Source organism: Ascaphus truei, chromosome 15 (genome assembly GCF_040206685.1).
Source record: "Ascaphus truei isolate aAscTru1 chromosome 15, aAscTru1.hap1, whole genome shotgun sequence".
In the NCBI taxonomy this organism is placed as follows: Eukaryota; Metazoa; Chordata; class Amphibia; order Anura; family Ascaphidae; genus Ascaphus; species Ascaphus truei.
In genome coordinates, this window is record NC_134497.1 from 53,607,601 (window position 1) to 53,631,815 (window position 24,215).

The 24,215-nt window shown below is 40.3% G+C and overlaps 5 non-coding genes across 5 annotated transcripts; 3 read left to right on the plus strand and 2 right to left on the minus strand.

The window, feature by feature from the left end:
* Nucleotides 1-9,312: 9,312 nt before the first annotated feature.
* On the plus strand, nucleotides 9,313-9,394 carry TRNAL-CAA (transfer RNA leucine (anticodon CAA)). Its single transcript has one exon. It is a non-coding gene; the product is annotated as a tRNA-Leu (tRNA).
* A 2,480-nt stretch (nucleotides 9,395-11,874) lies between these two features.
* On the minus strand, nucleotides 11,875-11,967 carry TRNAI-UAU (transfer RNA isoleucine (anticodon UAU)). The gene is given in 2 exon segments: nucleotides 11,875-11,910; nucleotides 11,930-11,967. It is a non-coding gene; the product is annotated as a tRNA-Ile (tRNA).
* A 3,406-nt stretch (nucleotides 11,968-15,373) lies between these two features.
* On the plus strand, nucleotides 15,374-15,455 carry TRNAS-AGA (transfer RNA serine (anticodon AGA)). The gene has a single exon. It is a non-coding gene; the product is annotated as a tRNA-Ser (tRNA).
* A 2,483-nt stretch (nucleotides 15,456-17,938) lies between these two features.
* On the minus strand, nucleotides 17,939-18,031 carry TRNAI-UAU (transfer RNA isoleucine (anticodon UAU)). Its single transcript is given in 2 exon segments — nucleotides 17,939-17,974; nucleotides 17,994-18,031. It is a non-coding gene; the product is annotated as a tRNA-Ile (tRNA).
* Nucleotides 18,032-18,409: 378 nt separating this feature from the next.
* TRNAS-AGA (transfer RNA serine (anticodon AGA)) lies at nucleotides 18,410-18,491 on the plus strand. Its single transcript has one exon. It is a non-coding gene; the product is annotated as a tRNA-Ser (tRNA).
* Nucleotides 18,492-24,215: the final 5,724 nt, after the last annotated feature.

The following is a 24,215-nucleotide window of genomic DNA, read 5'->3' on the forward strand; positions in this document are numbered from 1 at the left end:
TGGCATGAATGCAACATGAAAGCGGTATAAATGCGTAATGAACGTGGTGAAGTGCGGTGAAGTGCGTGGCATGCGGAAAAAAATCCCGAAAAAAGTTGGAGATGTTGGAGAATAAAAGGGGCTGCGGCTGTATAGCAAAAAGATAATTTATTAAATTGAAGACTCTGGTGAAATAGCATGGGGTTGTGCTACAGTGAGGATTAACTCTTAAGAGTGATTTATACTTGTTTGGATTTAAAAACAAAATGTAGAAAGCTTTTGTTCCACCACTGCCATTCAGATGCAAATTGTGTTTGAAAAAATATTTCTGGCTTGATTGAAAGGTAGAATGTGGCTTTGCTAGGGTGAATTTTAACTCTTAATGGGGTTTTGTATTGAGTTCAGATTTGTTTATTAATCATTCTCAGGATGTAGGTGGAGGAAATGTAATAACTACAGATTATGAGAGAGGTGAGAAGTGGATTACATATGGTGAGCAAGATATGAATGTCAGAGGTGAATAGTTGGGGTAAGAAAGGGGGATAGGTTGACCCTTACTTAGTACAGATAGACAGGATGCTCATTAAAGATTGTCTTTTTAGGATATATAAATCTGGAAATATATTTATCCTCTAGACCCAAATAATGAGTAGCATTGGCTCCACTGGTGTATTTTGGTTTGAAAAAAGGAAGAATATGCTTGGACAGCTCTAATTTTTTATTTTTTTAAATCATACATCATCAATTACCAATATCTTCTTGCCCACATTGAGACACCTATTGTATTTGACTGCTTTACATTCGCTCCAATGTAAGCCAAATAGGAAAATTAGGAAATGTTGTTTTTATGTAAAAGATTACATTTAGCAATTTACATCCATAGGCCTTTGATTTAACATTGTATACATTCAATGGTTGATGAAACAAAAAAGGATATGTTCCAGGTGAGGCTTGAACTCACAACCTCGGCATAGCTTAGCAGATACTGCCATATAAGTATCGCGTGCAAACCGATTGCGCCACTGGAGCACATGCCTGTAATGATCTATGTTCTTCTTGCCCCAATTGTCCTCCAAATCTGCTCTTTTAATCTCTGACATCCAAGTTAGATCATTTTCCCTTTACTCCTTTTAACCCCTTATCTTTTTTTTCTGCCTCAGATCTGTTTCATACTGTACATTGAATGTGGATAACAAAAAGTATTTCTCGTCATTGTTCCAAAACCCAATAGCAGCAACATTTTACAAATATAATGTTGTTTAAACAATGTGTACAAACAAGTCATGTATTTCTCTTTATGAAAATGTTCTCAAGGTTATTTGGTTCATATTGGTCATCAATCATTAGTGTGTGTTACCCATATCCGCTCAAGAGCCATCTGTGTGACTGAATTCAGTGCTACCAGCTATGTAGTCATGGCCGAGTGGTTAAGGCGATGGACTAGAAATCCATTGGGGTTTCCCCGTGCAGGTTCCAATCCTGCTTACTACGTTGACTTTTTCAGTGGTTAAGTGTTATTAAAAACTTTTCTGCACTTTTCATTTTGTTTGTATCTGCTTGGCAAAGCAATCTTTACTTACTGGAATATGTGGCGCACTAAAGAAGAAAACACTCTGAATTCATCAAACATTTTCCAAGTTATACATTTTAGGGTGCTGCTGGCTGTAAAACATTTAATAAAGGACTCCATTTCAATAAATGCATTGTTTTCTATTGATAAGTATCTCTATGCTGCAACATAGTGCTAAGAGGTCATTTGTGTGCAATACTTTGCACAACATAAAATAGTGGAGAAACGGTTTACCCCTACAGAAAATCTTAAGGTGACAGAGGATAATGAGCACTTTAGTGTGAGAGTGAGGGAATTCTTCCACTTTATATTTACAGATAATATTTGACTTCTTCTTAATGACTGTGCTAAGTACTGCATGTATTGGGATGTGTACATACTTTACAGTCTGCCAAAACTACATTGTTTAAATATAATGGGAATAATCAATGTTATAGTTCAACTGCTTATCACACTTCAGCACAAATAGCTTTTTGTTATGAAAAAGCATTTGTAATGTTTAATTGTTATCATTCACAAAAGCTAAGCAGGGCTTTCTAAACCTGTTGAAGAAAAAAACAACTTAGCTTTAATTTTTGCTGAAAATGGTCATTCATGTATGTAATAATTGTACTGTGACTTCCTGAAGTTTACAGAAAATTAAGACATTAATCAAATGTAAACTTTATGGAATCTTTTGTGAAACAGAATTATTCTCATTAAGAACAAATGTACTTCGTACTTTGATATTAAATTCAGAGACAGAACATTTTATATTAAAATCAGATTTAATGTTTTTGGGGCGTTCAATATGATCTTAAAGGGGTTCTGTATGTTTTTGTCTTGCAGATTAAGAATATTGAATACCTAATTCTTGGACATGTTTATTTTGTTGATACTTTTGCCATAGTCTGCATATTGATAGTTCCCTCTAGATACCCAAGAGATCAATGTTGGTATCCCTCCACCCTTTTTATGTCAAAATTGATAAAAAAAATAAATGATTTTTTGAGTGAGTTGCAAAGTTCAAATGTGTTGGAATATTTTATTCTATGCTTAAGGCATTTAAAATATCTTTAATATTAACATCAAGCAATGTTCCTTCATATTTACTTTAACTGTGTGTTACTCAAATATTCAATGTTGTTTTAGCATGTTATCCTTTAGCTTGCTATGTAATTGGCAAAAAACAGAAGATTCTTTATTCCTCTTCTATGTTGTCATTTATGATTGCCCACTTTGATAAAGCATAAAGCATAAAGCACGTAAAACTGAAAGAAAAGATGGTCGTACATGCAAAAGTTCTTTCAGCACTCTTGGTTTCTCCCACATACAATATCCACTCACCTATAGCAATAAGATAATTTATTAAATTGAAGACTCTGGTGAAATAGCATGGGGTTGTGCTACAGTGAGGATTAACTCTTAAATGGGATTTATACTTGTTTGGATTTTAAAACAAAACGTATAAAAACATCAACCGCGGGAGGCGCATGCGCGATGGTGAGGGGAATAGCTGCCTAATCCAGTAGCTCCTACCCCCGCCAAAGCATTAATAAAGATAAGGCAAACAAAATCGGAATTTCGCACTTGAAGTTTCTTGATACCAACAAGGGAACATATAGAGATGGCCCCGCCATCAACAAAAAAAAAAAACACGGGAGATCTTCGGAGACATCTGAGCCGATCCGCGACCAGAGACGTGAGGGCAGAAATGGCGCCTGGCTCTGCGGCAGGATCGGGGTCAGAACATGACGAGGACTTGGATGAGATGCCAGAACAGAGGCCCGTATGGCGTTGTGACTTTGACCGATTATATAACGATATGAAATCGTTATTCAGGTCAGAGATACAGGAACTAAGGAAAGAGGTACAGGGCCTCGGAGAAAGAACGGGGGCCCTGGAGGACAAAATGGTGGCTGTCTCCACAACAATTAAAAAGTCAGTGAAGCGTTCTTCCCATCTACAAAGTCAAATTACAGAGCTGGCCGAACGCCAAGAAGATGCCGAGAATCGAGACTGCCGCAGTAACGTCCGTATACGCGGTATCCCCGAGGACATAACAGAGATAGACGAATTTGTCACCAGATGGATGGCGACTCTGCTCCCTGATGCCCCCGTGGCGGAGCTAATGATGGATAGATGCCATAGGGCCCTGAGGAGCAAACCCCTGGCGAACGCACAACCGAGAGATGTAATTGCCCGGTTGCATTACTTCCGTACCAGGCAGGCAATCTTTATAAAAGCCAGAGGAGACGAAGCCTGTCAATTTGAGGGAATCTCCCTGCAGCTCTTTCAGGATCTGTCCCCCCTGACCCTGGCCAGGCGCCTGAAGCTGCAACCGATCACCCGACTCCTCAGGGACAGAGCTATTTGCTATCGGTGGACCTTCCCGTTTGGCCTGCTAGTCATTAAAAACGGGAGGGCCACCTCAATGAAAAACCTAGAGGAAGGGGATGAATTCCTGCGCAGACTGGGGGTGACAGTCGGAGAAGCCGCGGGCCCACGGAAAGAGGCAGAACCTGACAACGAGTGGCACCAGGCCGGCACATCCCGGAAGGCTCGAGTTACCAGCGAGCCGGAAAAAGAGTGAACAAAGCACTCACTAACAAAATAAACTGTACACTTCAAAGTTTGATTGCCTAAAAGTTATGGCGCAAAGTTTAAGTTACCTAGGCCGCTTGCATCTCTGAGTGACTGGCAGCAGAACATGGCTTCATAGTGCCACGACATCACCTATCTATTGGGGGACAAGAACATTCTACCCCAAGGCTCCAGGCCAAACCTGAAAAGTATTCGACTTACCTGTCTGAGGCGTCTCGACTCTTGGCGGGAAGAAAGCTGCATCGCCGGATGAAGAAGGGCCCAGCGCAGGAAGACGTCCGCCTCCGTCGACATCCGGCTGCTAAAGAACAGGGACCGGAAAGACGTCACCGGATATGGCCGCGCGGCCATCTTGGTAGAGGCAAGCTGACGGGAAAAGCGGACACACGTCATTCAGGAGCGCCGGAAACACAACTAGGACCCAGAAGGACAGATGCCCCAGAACGAGCACAGGGTCACAAGACCCACACACAGCCCTGACACACAGCACACTGGTACCAGGGGACGCACAGGTAGCAGGGAGAATGACCAGAGGGGGAAAGATAGACCCCGTTAGTAACAAGTAGAGGCCTCCTGCCGCGGAAGCATCCCGAGGGGCGAAAGGCATACACGACACAACCGATTGATACGAGGGCCAGGAAGGGAGAGTCCCCACACTAGAGGGTATAGAGGGGAGGGAATAAAGAACCCCAAGGACCATAAGGGTAAGGGGGCACTATGTGATTACATGGAGGGCAATAGTAGAGAGGTGGGAAGCGTAGCCTACATAGATAGGACACATACAAAATGACTATGCCCGCGAACTTCGAGATGCTAGAAGGTCATATTGGCTGTAACTGATTGCCGTGAAAACTGGTTAAAGGAGGCGGGAGAGGGGGTAGTTGCCCACTCGCCGTCGCCATGAGTCTCCTCATGGGTACTTGGGGGATAGACCCCAAGGGACCCATGCAAGACACCGGTGGGCCGGTGGAAACGGGTCAAGCACATCCTGACATGTTCAGAGGTGAGCCCACCCGAACCGGAATCCCACAAGGGGCAGTTCAGGCATCCCAGGGGACTCGGTCCCCTGGAGTCGCCGAAAGTTATCAATGTTTATTTGTTGTCTCCCCCATGCTCCCGATGTGTGTACCCCAGTGTTTCCCCCCTGTACAGACGAGCAGTGTACAAAGCAGTTCACAGATCTACACTCTGAAGAGAGACGTGACCCAGACAGAAAGAGGTAACGCAGCACATCGCAATGACAACACCAATGGGTAAGGATTTTATTTTCTTATCAAACAACGTGAAAGGCTTTAATGGCCCTCTCAAAAGAAAGTTAGCCCTAACTGATTACCGACGACATGACCCCAACATAATACTACTTCAAGAGACCCACTTCTCAAGGACCAGTTCCCCAAAGTTTCTGGATAGCAGATATAGAACGTGGCTCTCTACATCAGCCAATAAAAAGAAAAGAGGTGTAGCAATTTTACTACACAACCGCCTTGCGTTTGACACGACACTAACAAAAAAAGATAAGAATGGGCGCTTCTTAATACTATTAGGTGTTGTGGGAGGACAAACTCTTACACTAGCCAATGTCTAGGCACCCAATGAAGGAGCAGATACCTTCTTTTCGAGATTTTTTGCAATCCTACATAAAGTGGCACAAGGCGGTATAGTACTAGGCGGTAATTTTAATCTCACATTAGATCCTAAGGCTGATAGGTGCACACCCAGTGAGACGAAACACACACAAAGCAGAGCAGCATGGACCCAAGGCCTCAGGACAAACAGATTAGTAGACATCTGGCGTGAACAACACCCAGGAGAAAAAGAGTACATGTTTTATTCACACCCACACGACAGATACAGCAGGATAGACTACCTCTTTGTATCCAATAGAATGGTTTAGCAGATCTCCCACACGGGCATCCATGATATTTCATGGTCACATCACGCACCTGTAGAGCTGCGGTGCACAGACTTCAGACTAGACAGACCAGGAGCGACGTGGAAGCTTAATAAGTTCCTTCTGAAAATCCCTGAAATTGAAACAGCAGTAAGGGATAAAATCAGGGTCTACTTTGAGGAGAATGTCGGTAGTGTGACATCCCAATCCACCCTATGGGAGGCCCATAAGGCGACTCTTCGTGGAGAGCTCATAGGGATAGCAAGTAGGTGGAAAAAAGCGAGGGAATATAAGATTAAGATTCTCCAATCCGAGCTAACAGCCCTCTCCGCCCTTCACAAAACTAACAAACAAGTGCAGACCCTTCAGGCCTGGCGCGACACTAAAACAAAACTAAATTTATTGATGTCCTCCCGAGCTGAGAAGGAGCTGACCTGGTCTAGGCGACAATTCTATGAAAAGGCGAACAAGCCAGATACCCCGCTTGCTAACAAACTCAAAAATAGTAACCGTAACTTCCACATTCAAGCAATTCGAACCAAAAATGGTGACCTTACTTCTGACCCCAAACAAATCGTAGACGAATTCAAAAAATACTATGAGACCCTATACGATGGGGCGAAGGTCTCCCATTGCGAGAACACTCATAGGCAGCTGAAAACATTTCTAACAGAGGCAAAACTACCCAGTCTGGGCAGATTGGAAAGGTAAGCATTACAGGAGGACTTTTCAGGTGAGGAGATATCAGAGGTAATAAAAGCACTAAAGCCATCCAAAGCCCCAGGCCCGGATGGTTTCTCTAATCTTTATTATAAAAAAATTCAGAAAAACCTTAGTACCTCACCTGGTCCGACTATTTAACTCATTTTTAGATGGTGCCCCTATCCCTAGCCAGATGCTCCAAGCGTCTATAACAGTGATCCCCAAACCAGGGAAGGACCCAGCTGACTGTAAAAGCTACTGGCCAATATCCCTCATCAATTCGGACACCAAAATCTTCTCAAAATTACTGGCCAACCGCCTGAATACAGTTATGCCTAAGCTGGTCCACCCCGATCAAGTAGGGTTTATATGCGGGAGGCAAGCTACAGACAATACCAGACGGATAATAGACCTAATTGATTTGGCACATAGAAAACATATCCCGTCTATGGCATTGAGTCTGGATGCTGAAAAGGCCTTCGACCGCATAGATTGGCCCTATCTCACAGAGACGCTAAGAGCGTTTGGCATAGGGGGGAGAATGTTGGGCGCTATTCTGGCTCTCTATAGGGAACCGAAGGCGAAGGTCAGACACCAGGGCTTCCCGTCGGAAGATTTCCCAATAAAGAGTGGCACCAGGCAGGGATGCCCCCTGTCCCCACTTATTTTTGCATTATGTATAGAACCCCTAGCGGCACACATACGCAACTCCCCCGATATAACAGGTATACAGATCAAGGATCAGTCACACAAAGTGGCCCTGTATGCAGATGACATTATACTAATGTTATCCAAACCCCTTACCTCCCTGCCAAATGTTTTCAGCCTGCTAGATGAATTTAATAAGATCTCGGGTTTCAAAATTAATCAGACAAAATCAGAAGCCTTAAATATAAACCTGCCAAAGGTCACAGAAAAATTAATCGAATTGAATTTTAATTTCAAATGGCAAGCCTCCTCCATTAAATATTTAGGGATCTATATAACCAAGGAGTACAACGCCCTCTACAAAGCCAACTACCCCAGGCTAATTAGGACTCTGAAGGAGGATCTACGGATCTGGTCAGGCCACACAATTTCATGGATCGGCAGGATCCAGTGCCTTAAGATGAATCTCCTCCCCCGAATCTTGTATCTGTTCCAGACCCTTCCGATACAAGTGATCAGAGACGACATCCTCCGCTTACAGTCCTCTATGGTGAAATTCGTCTGGGGTAATAAAAAACCACGTATAAAAACTAGCATTCTCACTAGGCCAACAGTTAGAGGAGGATTAGGGGTACCTTGCTTGATATCGTACTTCAAAGCGGCCCAATTAACCCAAATTATTCAGTGGCACATGCATCCTAGCCTGCGACGATGGGTTGAGTTAGAAACAGCATGCTGTGACCCCATAGAGATACAAGACCTAATTTGGCTACCAAAAAAGGTATATAAGACCTTGAGTGAGCCGCTGGCCGCAGTGAATAGCTCGTTGACTACTTGGGAGAACACCAAACACAAGTGTGCCCTAACAACCCAGCACACACTTATGACCCCGATTATGGGGAACCCTGATTTCGCTCCGAGTATGTTATGCAAGAACCTAGCGGTCTGGAAAGCAAAAGGCCTCACAAGGCTACTACACCTGGAGGGAGGCCAATCAATCAAAACATTCGAACAAATTCGATCAGAAACAGAAATGCCTAATTCTGAATTCTTGAGATACCTCCAGGTGAGAGCATTTTACACGAAAATTCCCAAGCGCCCCCAGCGAACAAATTTTGAGCAGCTGTGTTCCAGAGGCCCGGACACCACGAGACTCACATCTCGGATATACAGAGAGGTGGTCTGCCCCAGGCAGGACGTTGACACTAAACTTAACTATAGAATCAAATGGGAAACGGACTTAGGGGAGACAGTAGAATACAAAGACTGGTCCACAATAGTACTGGCAGCAGCGAAAAGCTCTATATGCACCACCTTGACCACTCTGGACCACGTCCACTTTGTGTTAGATAAGTTTGTTTTTTTGTGGGAACATCACCTTGGTCTTGAAAACCCTATATAACAAACCAAAAGCCAAGATTATATCGGCCCGCTGTATATCAGAATCCATCTCGCTCCATAGAGGGATGAGACAAGGATGCCCGCTGTCCCCGCTGTTATTTAACCTAGCAATAGAACCGCTGGGACACTATTTGAGACAGATGACCGACTGACTGGAACACATGCCTGTAATGATCTATGTTCTTCTTGCCCCAATTGTCCTCCAAATCTGCTCTTTTAATCTCTGACATCCAAGTTAGATCATTTTCCAATTACTCCTTTTAACCCCTTATCTTTTTTTTTGCCTCAGATCTGTTTCATACTGTACATTGAATGTGGATAACAAAAAGTATTTCTCGTCATTATTCAAAAACCCTATAGCAGCAACATTTTACAAAGATAATGTTGTTTAAACAATGTGTACAAACAAGGCATGTAGTTCTCTTTATGAAAATATTCTCAAGGTTATTTGGTTCTTATTGGTCATCAATTATTAGTGTGTGTTACCCATATCCGCTCAAGAGCCATCTGTGTGACTGATTTCACTGCAACCAGATATGTAGGAATGGCCGAGTGGTTAAGGCGATGGATTCAAAATCCATTGGGGTTTCCCTGCGCAGGTTCAAATCCTGCTGACTACGTTGACTTTTTCAGTGGTTAAATGTTATTAAAAACTTCACTGCACATTTCATTTTGTTTGTATCTGCTTGGCAAAGCAATCTTTACTTACTGGAATATGTGGCACACTAAAGAAGAAAACACTCTGAATTCATCAAACATTTTCCAAGTTATACATTTTAGGGTGCTGCTGGCTGTAAAACATTTAATAAAGGACTCCATTTCAATAAATGCATTCTTTTCTATTGATAGGTATCTCTATGCTGCAACATAGTGCTAAGAGGTCATTTGTGTGCAATACTTTGCACAACATAAAATACAGGAGAAACGATTTACCCCTACAGAAAAACTTAAGGTGACAGAGGATAATGAGCACTTTAGTGTGAGAGTGAGGGAATTCTTCCACTTTATATTTACAGATAATATTTGACTTCTTCTTAATGACTGTGCTAAGTACTGCATGTATTGGGATGTGTACATTCTTTACAGTCTGCCAAAACTATATTGTTTAAATATAATGGGAATAATCAATGTTATAGTTCAACTGCTTATCACACTTTAGCACAAATAGCTTTTTGTTATGAAAAAGCATTTGTAATGTTTTATTGTTATCATTCCCAAAAGCTAAGCAGGGCTTTCTAAACCTGTTGAAGAAAAAAACAACTTAGCTTGAATTTTACTGAAAATGGTCATTCATGTATGTAATAATTGTACTGTGACTTCCTGAAGTTTACAGAAAATTAAGACATTAATCAAATGTAAACTTTATGGAATCTTTTGTGAAACAGAATTATTCTCATTAAGAGCAAATGTACTTTGTACTTTGATATTAAATTCAGAGACAGAACATTTTATATTAAAATCAGATTTAATGTTTTTGGGGCGTTCAATATGATCTTAAAGGGGTTCTGTATGTTTTTGTCTTGCAGTTTAAGAATATTGAATACCTAATTCTTGGACATGTTTATTTTGTTGATACTTTTGCCATAGTCTGCATATTGATAGTTCCCTCTAGATACCCAAGAGATCAATGTTGGTATCCCTCCACCATTTGTATGTCAAAATTGATCAAAAAACATGATTTTTTGAGTGAGTTGCAAAGTTCAAATGTGTTGGAATATTTTATTCTATGCTTAAGGCATTTAAAATATCTTTAATATTAACATCAAGCAATGTTCCTTCATATTTACTTTAACTGTGTGTTACTCAAATATTCAATGTTGTTTTAGCATGTTATCCTTTAGCTTGCTATGTAATTGGCAAAAAACAGAAGATTCTTTATTCCTCTTCTATGTTGTCATTTATGATTGCCCACTTTGATAAAGCATAAAGCATAAAGCATAAAGCACGTAAAACTGAAAGAAAAGATGGTCGTACATGCAAAACTTCTTTCAGCACTCTTGGTTTCTCCCACATACAAGATCCACTCGCCTATAGTAATAAGATAATTTATTAAATTGAAGACTCTGGTGAAATAGCATGGGGTTGTGCTACAGTGAGGATTAACTCTTAAGTGGGATTTATACTTGTTTGGATTTAAAAACAAAACGTAGAAAAACATCAACCGCGGGTGACGCCGGCATGAATGCAACATGAAAGCGGTATGAATGCGGCATGAACGTGGTAAAGTGCGGTGAAGTGCGTGGCATTCGGAAAAAAATCCCGAAAAAAGTTGGAGATGTTGGAGAATAAAAGGGGCTGCGGCTGTATAGCAAAAAGATAATTTATTAAATTGAAGACTCTGGTGAAATAGCATGGGGTTGTGCTACAGTGAGGATTAACTCTTAAGAGTGATTTATACTTGTTTGGATTTAAAAACAAAATGTAGAAAGCTTTTGTTCCACCACTGCCATTCAGATGCAAATTGTGTTTGAAAAAATATTTCTGGCTTGATTGAAAGGTAGAATGTGGCTTTGCTAGGGTGAATTTTAACTCTTAATGGGGTTTTGTATTGATTTCAGATTTGTTTATTAATCATTCTCAGGATGTAGGTGTAGGAAATTTAATAACTACAGATTATGAGAGAGGTGAGAAGTGGATTACATATGGTGAGCAAGATATGAATGTGAGAGGTGAATAGTTGGGGTAAGAAGGGGGGATAGGCTGACCCTTACTTAGTACAGATAGACAGGATGCTCATTAAAGATTGTCTTTTTAGGATATATAAATCTGGAAATATATTTATCCTCTAGACCCAAATAATGAGTAGCATTGGCTCCACTGGTGTATTTTGGTTTGAAAAAAGGAAGAATATGCTTGGACAGCTCTAATTTTTTATTTTTTTTAAAGCATACATCATCAATTACCAATATCTTCTTGCCCACATTGAGACACCTATTGTATTTGACTGCTTTACATTCGCTCCAATGTAAGCCAAATAGGAAAATTAGGAAATGTTGTTTTTATGTAAAAGATTACATTTAGCAATTTACATCCATAGGCCTTTGATTTAACATTGTATACATTCAAACAATGCTATTGGTTGATGAAACAAAAAAGGATATGCTCCAGGTGAGGCTTGAACTCACAACCTCGGCATAGCTTAGCACATATTGCCATATAAGTACCGAGCGCAAACCGATTGCGCCACTGGAGCACATGCCTGTAATTATCTATTTTCTTCTTGCCCCAATTGTCCTCCAAATCTGCTCTTTTAATCTCTGACATCCAAGTTAGATCATTTTCCCTTTATTCCTTTTAACCCCTTATCTTTTTTTTCTGCCTCAGGTCTGTTTCATACTGTACATTGAATGTGGATAACAAAAAGTATTTCTCGTCATTGTTCCAAAACCCAATAGCAGCAACATTTTACAAATATAATGTTGTTTAAACAATGTGTACAAACAAGTCATGTATTTCTCTTTATGAAAATGTTCTCATGGTTATTTGGTTCATATTGGTCATCAATCATGTGTGTGTTACCCTTTTCCGCTCAAGAGCCATCTGTGTGACTGAATTCAGTGCTACCAGCTATGTAGTCATGGCTGAGTGGTTAAGGCGATGGACTAGAAATCCATTGGGGTTTCCCCGCGCAGGTTCCAATTCTGCTTACTACGTTGACTTTTTCAGTGGTTAAGTGTTATTAAAAACTTCACTGCACTTTTCATTTTGTTTGTATCTGCTTGGCAAAGCAATCTTTACTTACTGGAATATGTGGCGCACTAAAGAAGAAAACACTCTGAATTCATCAAACATTTTCCAAGTTATACATTTTAGGGTGCTGCTGGCTGTAAAACATTTAATAAAGGACTCCATTTCAATAAATGCATTGTTTTCTATTGATAAGTATCTCTATGCTGCAACATAGTGCTAAGAGGTCATTTGTGTGCAATACTTTGCACAACATAAAATAGTGGAGAAACGGTTTACCCCTACAGAAAATCTTAAGGTGACAGAGGATAATGAACACTTTAGTGTGAGAGTGAGGGAATTCTTCCACTTTATATTTACAGATAATATTTGACTTCTTCTTAATGACTGTGCTAAGTACTGCATGTATTGGGATGTGTACATACTTTACAGTCTGCCAAAACTATATTGTTTAAATATAATGGGAATAATCAATGTTATAGTTCAACTGCTTATCACACTTCAGCACAAATAGCTTTTTGTTATGAAAAAGCATTTGTAATGTTTTATTGTTATCATTCACAAAAGCTAAGCAGGGCTTTCTAAACCTGTTGAAGAAAAAATCAACTTAGCTTGAATTTTACTGAAAATGGTCATTCATGTATGTAATAATTGTACTGTGACTTCCTGAAGTTTACAGAAAATTAAGACATTAATCAAATGTAAACTTTATGGAATCTTTTGTGAAACAGAATTATTCTCATTAAGAACAAATGTACTTCGTACTTTGATATTAAATTCAGAGACAGAACATTTTATATTAAAATCAGATTTAATGTTTTTGGGGCGTTCAATATGATCTTAAAGGGGTTCTGTATGTTTTTGTCTTGCAGATTAAGAATATTGAATACCTAATTCTTGGACATGTTTATTTTGTTGATACTTTTGCCATAGTCTGCATATTGATAGTTCCCTCTAGATACCCAAGAGATCAATGTTGGTATCCCTCCACCCTTTGTATGTCAAAATTGATAAAAAAAAAAATGATTTTTTGAGTGAGTTGCAAAGTTCAAATGTGTTGGAATATTTTATTCTATGCTTAAGGCATTTAAAATATCTTTAATATTAACATCAAGCAATGTTCCTTCATATTTACTTTAACTGTGTGTTACTCAAATATTCAATGTTGTTTTAGCATGTTATCCTTTAGCTTGCTATGTAATTGGCAAAAAACAGAAGATTCTTTATTCCTCTTCTATGTTGTCATTTATGATTGCCCACTCTGATAAAGCATAAAGCATAAAGCACGTAAAACTGAAAGAAAAGATGGTCGTACATGCAAAAGTTCTTTCAGCACTCTTGGTTTCTCCCACATACACGATCCACTCGCCTATAGCAATAAGATAATTTATTAAATTGAAGACTCTGGTGAAATAGCATGGGGTTGTGCTACAGTGAGGATTAACTCTTAAGTGGGATTTATACTTGTTTGGATTTAAAAACAAAACGTAGAAAAACATCAACCGCGGGTGACGTCGGCATGAATGCAACATGAAAGCGGTATGAATGCGGCATGAACGTGGTAAAGTGCGGTGCAGTGCGTGGCATTCGGAAAAAAATCCCGAAAAAAGTTGGAGATGTTGGAGAATAAAAGGGGCTGCGGCTGTATAGCAAAAAGATAATTTATTAAATTGAAGACTCTGGTGAAATAGCATGGGGTTGTGCTACAGTGAGGATTAACTCTTAAGAGTGATTTATACTTGTTTGGATTTAAAAACAAAATGTAGAAAGCTTTTGTTCCACCACTGCCATTCAGATGCAAATTGTGTTTGAAAAAATATTTCTGGCTTGATTGAAAGGTAGAATGTGGCTTTGCTAGGGTGAATTTTAACTCTTAATGGGGTTTTGTATTGATTTCAGATTTGTTTATTAATCATTCTCAGGATGTAGGTGTAGGAAATTTAATAACTACAGATTATGAGAGAGGTGAGAAGTGGATTACATATGGTGAGCAAGATATGAATGTGAGAGGTGAATAGTTGGGGTAAGAAGGGGGGATAGGCTGACCCTTACTTAGTACAGATAGACAGGATGCTCATTAAAGATTGTCTTTTTAGGATATATAAATCTGGAAATATATTTATCCTCTAGACCCAAATAATGAGTAGCATTGGCTCCACTGGTGTATTTTGGTTTGAAAAAAGGAAGAATATGCTTGGACAGCTCTAATTTTTTATTTTTTTTAAAGCATACATCATCAATTACCAATATCTTCTTGCCCACATTGAGACACCTATTGTATTTGACTGCTTTACATTCGCTCCAATGTAAGCCAAATAGGAAAATTAGGAAATGTTGTTTTTATGTAAAAGATTACATTTAGCAATTTACATCCATAGGCCTTTGATTTAACATTGTATACATTCAAACAATGCTATTGGTTGATGAAACAAAAAAGGATATGCTCCAGGTGAGGCTTGAACTCACAACCTCGGCATAGCTTAGCACATATTGCCATATAAGTACCGCGCGAAAACCGATTGCGCCACTGGAGTACATGCCTGTAATGATCTATTTTCTTCTTGCCGCAATTGTCCTCCAAATCTGCTCTTTTAATCTCTGACATCCAAGTTAGATCATTTTCCCTTTATTCCTTTTAACCCCTTATCTTTTTTTTCTGCCTCAGATCTGTTTCATACTGTACATTGAATGTGGATAACAAAAAGTATTTCTCGTCATTGTTCCAAAACCCAATAGCAGCAACATTTTACAAATATAATGTTGTTTAAACAATGTGTACAAACAAGTCATGTATTTCTCTTTATGAAAATGTTCTCAAGGTTATTTGGTTCATATTGGTCATCAATCATGTGTGTGTTACCCATATCCGCTCAAGAGCCATCTGTGTGACTCAATTCAGTGCTACCAGCTATGTAGTCATGGCCGAGTGGTTAAGGCGATGGACTAGAAATCCATTGGGGTTTCTCCGCGCAGGTTCAAATCCTGCTGACTACGTTGACTTTTTCAGTGGTTAAGTGTTATTAAAAACTTCACTGCACTTTTCATTTTGTTTGTATCTGCTTGGCAAAGCAATCTTTACTTACTGGAATATGTGGCGCACTAAAGAAGAAAACACTCTGAATTCATCAAACATTTTCCAAGTTATACATTTTAGGGTGCTGCTGGCTGTAAAACATTTAATAAAGGACTCCATTTCAATAAATGCATTGTTTTCTATTGATAAGTATCTCTATGCTGCAACATAGTGCTAAGAGGTCATTTGTGTGCAATACTTTGCACAACATAAAATAGTGGAGAAACGGTTTACCCCTACAGAAAATCTTAAGGTGACAGAGGATAATGAACACTTTAGTGTGAGAGTGAGGGAATTCTTCCACTTTATATTTACAGATAATATTTGACTTCTTCTTAATGACTGTGCTAAGTACTGCATGTATTGGGATGTGTACATACTTTACAGTCTGCCAAAACTATATTGTTTAAATATAATGGGAATAATCAATGTTATAGTTCAACTGCTTATCACACTTCAGCACAAATAGCTTTTTGTTATGAAAAAGCATTTGTAATGTTTTATTGTTATCATTCACAAAAGCTAAGCAGGGCTTTCTAAACCTGTTGAAGAAAAAAACAACTTAGCTTGAATTTTACTGAAAATGGTCATTCATGTATGTAATAATTGTACTGTGACTTCCTGAAGTTTACAGAAAATTAAGACATTAATCAAATGTAAACTTTATGGAATCCTTTGTGAAACAGAATTATTCTCATTAAGAACAAATGTACTTCGTACTTTGATATTAAATTCAGAGACAGAACATTTTATATTAAAATCAGATTTAATGTTTTTGGGGCGTTCAATATGATCTTAAAGGGGTTCTGTATGTTTTTGTCTTGCAGATTAAGAATATTGAATACCTAATTCTTGGACATGTTTATTTTGTTGATACTTTTGCCATAGTCTGCATATTGATAGTTCCCTCTAGATACCCAAGAGATCAATGTTGGTATCCCTCCACCCTTTGTATGTCAAAATTGATAAAAAAAAAAAATGATTTTTTGAGTGAGTTGCAAAGTTCAAATGTGTTGGAATATTTTATTCTATGCTTAAGGCATTTAAAATATCTTTAATATTAACATCAAGCAATGTTCCTTCATATTTACTTTAACTGTGTGTTACTCAAATATTCAATGTTGTTTTAGCATGTTATCCTTTAGCTTGCTATGTAATTGGCAAAAAACAGAAGATTCTTTATTCCTCTTCTATGTTGTCATTTATGATTGCCCACTTTGATAAAGCATAAAGCATAAAGCATAAAGCACGTAAAACTGAAAGAAAAGATGGTCGTACATGCAAAACTTCTTTCAGCACTCTTGGTTTCTCCCACATACAAGATCCACTCGCCTATAGTAATAAGATAATTTATTAAATTGAAGACTCTGGTGAAATAGCATGGGGTTGTGCTACAGTGAGGATTAACTCTTAAGTGGGATTTATACTTGTTTGGATTTAAAAACAAAACGTAGAAAAACATCAACCGCGGGTGACGCCGGCATGAATGCAACATGAAAGCGGTATGAATGCGGCATGAACGTGGTAAAGTGCGGTGAAGTGCGTGGCATTCGGAAAAAAATCCCGAAAAAAGTTGGAGATGTTGGAGAATAAAAGGGGCTGCGGCTGTATAGCAAAAAGATAATTTATTAAATTGAAGACTCTGGTGAAATAGCATGGGGTTGTGCTACAGTGAGGATTAACTCTTAAGAGTGATTTATACTTGTTTGGATTTAAAAACAAAATGTAGAAAGCTTTTGTTCCACCACTGCCATTCAGATGCAAATTGTGTTTGAAAAAATATTTCTGGCTTGATTGAAAGGTAGAATGTGGCTTTGCTAGGGTGAATTTTAACTCTTAATGGGGTTTTGTATTGATTTCAGATTTGTTTATTAATCATTCTCAGGATGTAGGTGTAGGAAATTTAATAACTACAGATTATGAGAGAGGTGAGAAGTGGATTACATATGGTGAGCAAGATATGAATGTGAGAGGTGAATAGTTGGGGTAAGAAGGGGGGATAGGCTGACCCTTACTTAGTACAGATAGACAGGATGCTCATTAAAGATTGTCTTTTTAGGATATATAAATCTGGAAATATATTTATCCTCTAGACCCAAATAATGAGTAGCATTGGCTCCACTGGTGTATTTTGGTTTGAAAAAAGGAAGAATATGCTTGGACAGCTCTAATTTTTTATTTTTTTTAAAGCATACATCATCAATTACCAATATCTTCTTGCCCACATTGAGACACCTATTGTATTTGACTGCTTTACATTCGCTCCAATGTAAGCCAAATAGGAAAATTAGGAAATGTTGTTTTTATGTAAAAGATTACATTTAGCAATTTACATCCATAGGCCTTTGATTTAACATTGTATACATTCAAACAATGCTATTGGTTGATGAAACAAAAAAGGATATGCTCCAGGTGAGGCTTGAACTCACAACCTCGGCATAGCTTAGCACATATTGCCATATAAGTACCGCGCGCAAACCGATTGCGCCACTGGAGCACATGCCTGTAATGATCTCTTTTCTTCTTGCCCCAATTGTCCTCCAAATCTGCTCTTTTAATCTCTGACATCCAAGTTAGATCATTTTCCCTTTATTCCTTTTAACCCCTTATCTTTTTTTTCTGCCTCAGATCTGTTTCATACTGTACATTGAATGTGGATAACAAAAAGTATTTCTCGTCATTGTTCCAAAACCCAATAGCAGCAACATTTTACAAATATAATGTTGTTTAAACAATGTGTACAAACAAGTCATGTATTTCTCTTTATGAAAATGTTCTCAAGGTTATTTGGTTCATATTGGTCATCAATCATGTGTGTGTTACCCATATCCGCTCAAGAGCCATCTGTGTGACTCAATTCAGTGCTACCAGCTATGTAGTCATGGCCGAGTGGTTAAGGCGATGGACTAGAAATCCATTGGGGTTTCCCCGCGCAGGTTCCAATCCTGCTTACTACGTTGACTTTTTCAGTGGTTAAGTGTTATTAAAAACTTCACTGCACTTTTCATTTTGTTTGTATCTGCTTGGCAAAGCAATCTTTACTTACTGGAATATGTGGCGCACTAAAGAAGAAAACACTCTGAATTCATCAAACATTTTCCAAGTTATACATTTTAGGGTGCTGCTGGTTGTAAAACATTTAATAAAGGACTCCATTTCAATAAATGCATTGTTTTCTATTGATAAGTATCTCTATGCTGCAACATAGTGCTAAGAGGTCATTTGTGTGCAATACTTTGCACAACATAAAATAGTGGAGAAACGGTTTACCCCTACAGAAAATCTTAAGGTGACAGAGGATAATGAGCACTTTAGTGTGAGAGTGAGGGAATTCTTCCACTTTATATTTACAGATAATATTTGACTTCTTCTTAATGACTGTGCTAAGTACTGCATGTATTGGGATGTGTACATACTTTACAGTCTGCCAAAACTATATTGTTTAAATATAATGGGAATAATCAATGTTATAGTTCAACTGCTTATCACACTTCAGCACAAATAGCTTTTTGTTATGAAAAAGCATTTGTAATGTTTTATTGTTATCATTCACAAAAGCTAAGCAGGGCTTTCTAAACCTGTTGAAGAAAAAAACAACTTAGCTTTAATTTTTGCTGAAAATGGTCATTCATGTATGTAATAATTGTACTGTGACTTCCTGAAGTTTACAGAAAATTAAGACATTAATCAAATGTAAACTTTATGGAATCTTTTGTGAAACAGAATTATTCTCATTAAGAACAAATGTACTTCGTACTTTGATATTAAATTCAGAGACAGAACATTTTATATTAAAATCAGATTTAATGTTTTTGGGGCGTTCAATATGATCTTAAAGGGGTTCTGTATGTTTTTGTCTTGCAGATTAAGAATATTGAATACCTAATTCTTGGACATGTTTATTTTGTTGATACTTTTGCCATAGTCTGCATATTGATAGTTCCCTCTAGATACCCAAGAGATCAATGTTGGTATCCCTCCACCCTTTGTATGTCAAAATTGATTTAAAAAAAAATGATTTTTTGAGTGAGTTGCAAAGTTCAAATGTGTTGGAATATTTTATTCTATGCTTAAGGCATTTAAAATATCTTTAATATTAACATCAAGCAATGTTCCTTCATATTTACTTTCACTGTGTGTTACTCAAATATTCAATGTTGTTTTAGCATGTTATCCTTTAGCTTGCTATGTAATTGGCAAAAAAAAGAAGATTCTTTATTCCTCTTCTATGTTGTCATTTATGATTGCCCACTTTGATAAAGCATAAAGCATAAAGCACGTAAAACTGAAAGAAAAGATGGTCGTACATGCAAAAGTTCTTTCAGCACTCTTGGTTTCTCCCACATACAATATCCACTCACCTATAGCAATAAGATAATTTATTAAATTGAAGACTCTGGTGAAATAGCATGGGGTTGTGCTACAGTGAGGATTAACTCTTAAGTGGGATTTATACTTGTTTGGATTTTAAAACAAAACGTATAAAAACATCAACCGCGGGAGGCGCATGCGCGATGGTGAGGGGAATAGCTGCCTAATCCAGTAGCTCCTACCCCCGCCAAAGCATTAATAAAGATAAGGCAAACAAAATCGGAATTTCGCACTTGAAGTTTCTTGATACCAACAAGGGAACATATAGAGATGGCCCCGCCATCAACAAAAAAAAAAAACACGGGAGATCTTCGGAGATATCTGAGCCGATCCGCGACCAGAGACGTGAGGGCAGAAATGGCGCCCGGCTCTGCGGCAGGATCGGGGTCAGAACATGACGAGGACTTGGATGAGATGCCGGAACAGAGGCCCGTATGGCGTTGTGACTTTGACCGATTATATAACGATATGAAATCGTTATTCAGGGCAGAGATACAGGAACTAAGGAAAGAGGTATAGGGCCTCGGAGAAAGAACGGGGGCCCTGGAGGACAAAATGGTGGCTGTCTCCACAACAATTAAAAAGTCAGAGAAGCGTTCTTACCATCGACAAAGTCAAATTACAGAGCTGGCCGAACGCCAAGAAGATGCCGAGAATCGAGACCGCCGCAGTAACGTCCGTATACGCGGTATCCCCGAGGACATAACAGAGATAGACGAATTTGTCACCAGATGGATGGCGACTCTGCTCTCTGATACCCCCGTGGCGGAGCTAATGATGGATAGATGCCATAGGGCCCTGAGGAGCAAACCCCTGGCGAACGCACAACCGAGAGATGTAATTGCCCGGTTGCATTACTTCCGTACCAGGCAGGCAATCTTTATAAAAGCAAGAGGAGATGAAGCCTGTCAATTTGAGGGAATCTCCCTGCAGCTCTTTCAGGATCTGTCCCCCCTGACCCTGGCCAGGTGCCTGAAGCTGCAACCGATCACCCGACTCCTCAGGGACAGAGCTATTCGCTATCGGTGGACCTTCCCGTTTGGCCTGCTAGTCATTAAAAACGGGAGGGCCACCTCAATGAAAAACCTAGAGGAAGGGGATGAATTCCTGTGCAGACTGGGGGTGACAGTCGGAGAAGCCGCGGGCCCACGGAAAGAGGCAGAACCTGACAACGAGTGGCACCAGGCCGGCACATCCCGGAAGGCTCGAGTTACCAGCGAGCCGGAAAAAGAGTGAACAAAGCACTCACTAACAAAATAAACTGTACACTTCAAAGTTTGGTTGCCTAAAAGTTATGGCGCAAAGTTTAAGTTACCTAGGCCGCTTGCATCTCTGAGTGACTGGCAGCAGAACATGGCTTCATAGTGCCACGACATCACCTATCTATTGGGGGACAAGAACATTCTACCCCAAGGCTCCAGGCCAAACCTGAAAAGTATTCGACTTACCTGTAATCCCGGCGACATTGGCTGCCCCACAACCCAGAAGAGGCCCGTGACACGCATCACTGGAAGATGGAGGCGTCTCGACTCTTGGCGGGAAGAAAGCTGCATCGCCGGATGAAGAATGGCCCAGCGCAGGAAGACGTCCGCCTCCGTCGACATCCGGCTGCTAAAGAACAGGGACCGGAAAGACGTCACCGGATATGGCTGCGCGGCCATCTTGGTAGAGGCAAGCTGACGGGAAAAGCGGACACACGTCATTCAGGAGCGCCGGAAACACAACTAGGACCCAGAAGGACAGATGCCCCGGAACGAGCATAGGGTCACAAGACCCACACACAGCCCTGACACACAGCACACTGGTACCAGGGGATGCAGAGGTAGCAGGGAGAATGACCAGAGGGGGAAAGATAGACCCCGTTAGTAACAAGTAGAGGCCTCCTGCCGCGGAAGCATCCCGAGGGGCGAAAGGCATACACGACATAACCGATTGATACGAGGGCCAGGAAGGGAGAGTCCCCACACTAGAGGGTATAGAGGGGAGGGAATAAAGAACCCCAGGGACCATAAGGGTAAGGGGGCACTATGTGATTACATAGAGGGCAATAGTAGAGAGGTGGGAAGCGTAGCCTACATAGATAGGACACATACAAAATGACTATGCCCGCGAACTTCGAGATGCTAGAAGGTCATATTGGCTGTAACTGTTTGCTGTGAAAACTGGTTAAAGGAGGCGGGAGAGGGGGTAGTTGCCCACTCGCCGTTGCCATGAGTCTCCTCATGGGTACTTGGGGGATAGACCCCAAGGGATCCATGCAAGACCCCAGTGGGCCGGTGGAAATGGGTCAAGCACATCCTGACATGTTCAGAGGTGAGCCCACCCGAACCGGAATCCCACAAGGGGCAGTTCAGGCATCCCAGGGGACTCGGTCCCCTGGAGTCGCCGACAGTTATCAATGTTTATTTATTGTCTCCCCCATGCTCCCGATGTGTGTACCCCAGTGTTTCCCCCCTGTACAGACGAGCAGTGTACAAAGCAGTTCACAGATCTATACTCTGAAGAGAGACGTGACCCAGACAGAAAGAGGTAACGCAGCAAATCGCAATGACAACACCAATGGGTAAGGATTTTACTATCTTATCACACAACGTGAAAGGCTTTAATGGCCCTCTGAAAAGAAAGTTAGCCCTAACTGATTACCGACGACATGACCCCAACATAATACTACTTCAAGAGACCCACTTCTCAAGGACCAGTTCCCCAAAGTTTCTGGATAGCAGATATAGAACGTGGCTCTCTGCATCAGCCAATAAAAAGAAAAGAGGGGTAGCAATTTTACTACACAACCGCCTTGCGTTTGACACGACACTAACAAAAAAAGATAAGAATGGGCGCTTCTTAATACTATTAGGTGTTGTGGGAGGACAAACTCTTACACTAGCCAATGTCTAGGCACCCAATGAAGGAGCAGATACCTTCTTTTCGAGATTTTTTGCAATCCTACATAAAGTGGCACAAGGCGGTATAGTACTAGGCGGTGATTTTAATCTCACATTAGATCCTAAAGCTGATAGGTGCACACCCAGCGAGACGAAACACACACAAAGCAGAGCAGCATGGACCCAAGGCCTCAGGACAAACAGATTAGTAGACATCTGGAGTGAACAACACCCAGGAGAAAAAGAGTACACGTTTTATTCACACCCACACGACAGATACAGCAGGATAGACTACCTCTTTGTATCCAACAGAATGGTTTCGCAGATCTCCCACACGGCCATCCATGATATTTCATGGTCAGATCACGCACCTCTAGAGCTGCGGTGCACAGACTTCAGACTAGACAGACCAGGAGCGACGTGGAAGCTTAATGAGTTCCTTCTGAAAATCCCTGAAATTGAAACAGCAGTAAGGGATAAAATCAGGGTCTACTTTGAGGAGAATGTCGGTAGTGTGACATCCCAATCCACCCTATGGGAGGCCCATAAGGCGACTCTTCGTGGAGAGCTCATAGGGATAGCAAGTAGGCGGAAAAAAGCGAGGGAATATAAGATTAAGATTCTCCAATCCGAGCTAACAGCCCTCTCCGCCCTTCACAAAACTAACAAACAAGCGCAGACCCTTCAGGCCTGGCGCGACACTAAAACAAAACTAAATTTATTGATGTCCTCCCGAGCTGAGAAGGAGCTGACCTGGTCTAGGCGACAATTCTATGAAAAGGCGAACAAGCCAGATACCCCGCTTGCTAACAAACTCAAAAATAGTAACCGTAACTTCCACATTCAAGCAATTCGAACCAAAAATGGTGACCTTACTTCTGACCCCAAACAAATCGTAGACGAATTCAAAAAATACTATGAGACCCTATACGATGGGGCGAAGGTCTCCCATTGCGAGAACACTCATAGGCAGCTGAAAACATTTCTAACAGAGGCAAAACTACCCAGTCTGGGCAGATTGGAAAGGGAAGCATTACAGGAGGACTTTTCAGGTGAGGAGATATCAGAGGTAATAAAAGCACTAAAGCCATCCAAAGCCCCAGGCCCGGATGGTTTCTCTAATCTTTATTATAAAAAAATTCAGAAAAACCTTAGTACCTCACCTGGTCCGACTATTTAACTCATTTTTAGATGGTGCCCCTATCCCTAGCCAGATGCTCCAAGCGTCTATAACAGTGATCCCCAAACCAGGGAAGGACCCAGCTGACTGTAAAAGCTACCGGCCAATATCCCTCATCAATTCGGACACCAAAATCTTCTCGAAATTACTGGCCAACCGCCTGAATACAGTTATGCCTAAGCTGGTCCACCCCGATCAAGTAGGGTTTATATGCGGGAGGCAAGCTACAGACAATACCAGACGGATAA